This window comes from Tupaia chinensis, unplaced genomic scaffold (genome assembly GCF_000334495.1).
Source record: "Tupaia chinensis unplaced genomic scaffold, TupChi_1.0 Scaffold000404_1, whole genome shotgun sequence".
NCBI classification, from domain to species: domain Eukaryota; kingdom Metazoa; phylum Chordata; class Mammalia; order Scandentia; family Tupaiidae; genus Tupaia; species Tupaia belangeri.
The window spans coordinates 540,720-545,175 of NW_006159906.1; the positions used below are offsets into that span (position 1 = coordinate 540,720).

Below are 4,456 nucleotides of genomic sequence, written 5' to 3' on the forward strand. Positions count from 1 at the left end.
AGCAGGAGCCGGCAGGTCTCAGGGGCAGCATTCGGGACCCGAGCCCTCTGTGACAGCTCTCGGTTCCTGGGCCACTCCCAGGCCCTCCATTTATAGCAATGCCTCACCTGTCTTCCAAGCTAACCGGGAGCCCTCTGCCCACACCCAGAGGCAAGTGTCCCTCCCCTCTGTCCACAGGTCTTCGGGCACTGACAGCTGCTCACCTTGAGTCGTGTGAGCCTGCACACAGCCATGACTCCCTCCAAAAGTGACAGGAGGTAAACACCTAGGTGTCTGTCCAGACAGCAAGACCAGGTACAAGGCCCAGCTGCCAACTATGCCAAACATTCCAAAGACACAGGCACAAAACCGGCTCATCCCCAGGACTCCGAGCCTGAGAGAATTCAGTCAGGAACACTTGGGCCCAGCCCCACTGGGGATGGGAACACTGCCTGACCCCAGCCGAGAGGTAACTCGACACACCGCCAGATTCCCAAAGGTCTGAGGGCATGGTGGCTGGCTGGGGGTCTGACCATGCCCCTCCAAGGGAGATTGACAGGGTAAGAGAGAGGGGGCCATCTCCACACGGGGTACAGAAGGGCCTGCAATCCCATGGGGCCACTGAACCAGAGGGGCTGTGAAGGGAGCTGCCCGTGGCCACACAGAGCAGAAGCACCAGCTCCAAGTCACTCTGGAGAGGTCAGGAAGGAAACTGTGGACGGCCATCAAAGCCCCAGCAAGAGCACGGCCCTTACAGGAGCACCCGTCCAAGGAGGACCCATCTTTCCAGCCACGTTCTCTCTCCAGCCTTCTGGGAAGTCCAAAACATAGAGTCATCTTTACCTAGATTCCCACTGCCAATTTCCACCCTGAAATTGGATGGGTCATTCTTGTGGCTGAGGGCAATCAAGGACGGTTTATAACCCGAGGATGCAGATGGGCTGAGGGACTGGCCAGGTCTTCATCCCAGCAGGGAAGTCACTTCCCCTCCCGAAGAACACATCAGTGGGCAGTGGAGAAAAGGTAAAATGTTTTTATTACAATGTGTCTGACATACAAATTACATTTAATTCAGGCTCAGCCACCAGGACAATATTTTTGCTCATAACAAAACTTTAGTAATATTTATTGAGGAGCACATTTATTCTCATGAAAGCCAAGCATCTAGGTGAGGTTTTGTGCAAAATACCACCTCCAGGTGCATGTTTCTGGGGGTGCAGTACTGCAATTGCTGTTCTTCTTGGTCCCCTCTCCCAGGGCAAAATCCGCTGCTGTCAGATTCAGGCTCAGCTGTGAAGGCCTGGATAAGGAAGTTCAGGCTCCCCTTCCCTCCCAGGCAGGATGACACCATTCACGAGTCGTTTGTGCATGGCTCTGGGTTGAGCCTCGGCTTGTGGTATGAGTTACAGCCCGGGCATATTTTAAGTGTGTGTGGTTGATGCTCAGATGAGGTCTGAGAGGGGGAGCACCATCCGAAGCAATGTGGGAGCTCAAGCCTGGGAGGGAGACACAGTTCCCAGCCCATCTCACGGGTGAAGACAGAGCATTCCCAACTCTGTTCTCCATGACGAAAATGTCAGGTGTGGGGACGGAAGGTGGCCCAGTCACACAATGGGATGCTCTGAGAGGGTCCCACGCGGGATGGTGTGGATTCAAGTCTGGAGGCCTCCCCGAGGGTCAGGCATGCACTTGGCTGTATTCCAGGGCTGGCGGAGGCTGAGGTGGATCTCGGTGTCGAGGCTCTGAGGGTGTGCTGTCTCTGTCTTTCCCTCATGGAATAAATAAATATAAATCAATAACAGGTTGGTTCAGAATGTCAGAAGTCATTGTGAGGTGAAACTGGGCACCTCTTGCGTGAACTAGAACTCGCACTTACCACACAAACACATCTCACCGGCAGGTGTGTCACTCCAAGTGCACGGAGCAGGACAGAAACGCGCTCAGTTCCAGCTCTTTGTTTTATAACCAGGTTGTTATCACTGTTTGTTTCTAAACGACTGTTTAAACATAGGGACCTCTGCGGCCGCAGGAGGTCATGCCGCAAACCCGGTCTGAACTGAGAGGACCCTGAACTGCTGTGACCTTTCTCTGGAAACGAACTCTCGGGGCCAGTCAACGGTATACCTGGGCGTTTTCCCAATGAACCTCCACGCACAATGTGCTATTTACTAAAGCAGGAGCAGTACACGGTGTGAGTCTGAAGCTCACATACATACATATTATTAAAATTCAACCGTAACCATTGGCATTGTTAGGAACACAAATGTTTTTCCAAGGAGAAATACTTCGTCATCAGCCATCTGCATTGTGAGTGCATGTGACAATTCACGAGCGAATTGTCCTCAGCTTTGTTTAGGATTCTCCAAAGATAACGACTCCTCCATACCTGTGGGACGCCCTTACCCAAGGTCACCCAGCACAGGACACAGAGGCAGGCTGGGGCTCAGCAGTGGAGGGGGGCTGGGGTCCCCCAGAGGTATTTGGCTCTCCCCAGGGGACCTTACTTCTCCCCCTTCTGTGTTTTCTGGAGATAATAACACCCTTGCACCTGAGTCACTGCCCCAGGCTTGCTTCTGGGGGAACCCAAGGTGGACAAGTGGTTTTCCTCCTGTTGACGTCCATGGGTCCTTTGACCTGCAGGATGTTGAGGAAATAACCAACTTTGCAGACATAATCATTCATGTGGCTTCTTTCTAAGCCTGAATGTGTGTGACCCAGGCGCAGAGATGAGGTAAGCATGCCCTTTCTCGGGGTGGTCAGGTACAGGGGTCTCTTTTATTTGATTTTGAGAGGGACAGACAAGGTTTGGCATTTAGTGAAAAGAGTTTTCCCATTGGTCTGGCTCAAAAAGGTGGGACACCTGGAAGGGGGTGGGGAGGGGAGGGGGCGCAGGCTTGAGGCTTACAGGTGGGTCTTACAAGCTTTCGGTGAGTGACTGGAAAGGAAGGTCCGTGTTTCGGGAAGCACCAGCAGAGCGTGCTGTGAAGGCGATAAGGGGCTTGCGTGCATCAGGAGGTACTGTCCAAGGACAGGAAGCAGGAAGGGTCCTGTTATCACTGTGTCTGACGATCTGTTAAGGATTGTGGGCGTGACTCAGCCAGCACAGTGGAGGCCATGGAGGATGTAGGAACAGTCCTGTTATCAAATGGGCTGAAATGACCTGTTAATGTTTGTGGGCGTGACTCACCCCAAGCCCTATGGAAGGGATTTTGGAAATAGGAAAAAGCAGTCAGACTTCTGTCCTCAGGAGCTAGTCACAAGACCGACAGGTACTTAATAACGTCTTGTTTGTTTCCCTGTGACAATCTTTTAAAAATGATTGAAAGCCCATTCTGATTCCCCGTGATCCTCTGATTCCACTTCGGCAACCATGCTAACAGAATGAAAAGGAGCTACTGGCACAGACACTTGCACACCTATGAGCCACTGGGGTGCTCACACGAGCAAGACAGGGAGGCCACCCAGGTGTCCACCGATGAACGACTGGGTAAGGAATGCACCGTCTGCCCATGAGATGGGATAGTGCTCAGCCTTAAAAGGGAAGGGACTCTAGTCTTTTTGAGAGGTTTTTGCTATAGGGTGCGTGCACTCGCCAGAAAGACAGAGAGAGACAGAAAGACAGAAAGTGAGAAATCACCCCCCAGGGGGAATGGCCACGCCACAGTCCCTTCTCCTCCATTCTCCTCTCGGGATCTTGGGCACACACGCACACGTACCTGGCTTGAGTTTAAGCCACCGGGTCTAGGATTTGAACTGCAGTCGACTACATGGGAGTCCAGCGACCTAGCCGTTCCGCTAACTGCTGGTCCCGGGAAGGCACTCCTGACACCTGCCATAATAGGCTTGGCCCTGAGGGCATTCCACTGAGCACAAGCCAGCTCAACAGCACGGATGCTGCCTGATCCCACTGCGAGGTCCCTGGAGGACAAATTTCAGAGAAGGGAAGTGGAGTGTGGTTGAGGGGCCAGGGCAGGGGGAAATGGGGACAAGGGCCCATCTGGGAACTATGGAAAACCCTGGTGGTGACGGCTGCACAACGTGAGTGTACGTAATCCCTAAGCTGTACACTGGAAAGTGGATAAAGTGGTAAACTTTATATGATTTGGATTGTGCCACAATCAAAAAAAAAAAAAAAAAAAAAAAACCACGATGAATCGTGGAAGAAGGCCCGTTCTGGACCATGTGGTGTGAGTCACAGCCTGGGCACGCTTTGAGTGTGTGTGGCAGATGCTCAGGTGAGACCCAAGAGTGTGCTCCCATCACAGGACATGGAGATGCAGCGGTGGCCTGGTGGTGCCCAGGCCAAAGAGCACTCTTGGCCAATGGCGTGAGTGCATCTTCCCCAGGTTCAAAGCCACAGTGGGCTCAGACCAACCGCAGTCCAGCCGCCGCACCAGCATGCACAGGTGACTGCCCACGCCCCGTCGCGCTGACGTCATGCGCACCGCTGGCTTTCAAGGACACTCACAGTGAACTC

General features: G+C 53.1%; 1 long non-coding RNA gene across 1 annotated transcript; it reads right to left on the reverse strand.

Annotated features, from left to right (window-relative positions):
* Positions 1-997: 997 nt before the first annotated feature.
* Positions 998-1,936, reverse strand: LOC114008858 (uncharacterized). Its single transcript, XR_003550358.1, has 2 exons — positions 1,856-1,936; positions 998-1,748 (listed from the first exon to the last, which is right to left on the reverse strand). It is a non-coding gene; the product is annotated as an uncharacterized LOC114008858 (long non-coding RNA).
* Positions 1,937-4,456: the final 2,520 nt, after the last annotated feature.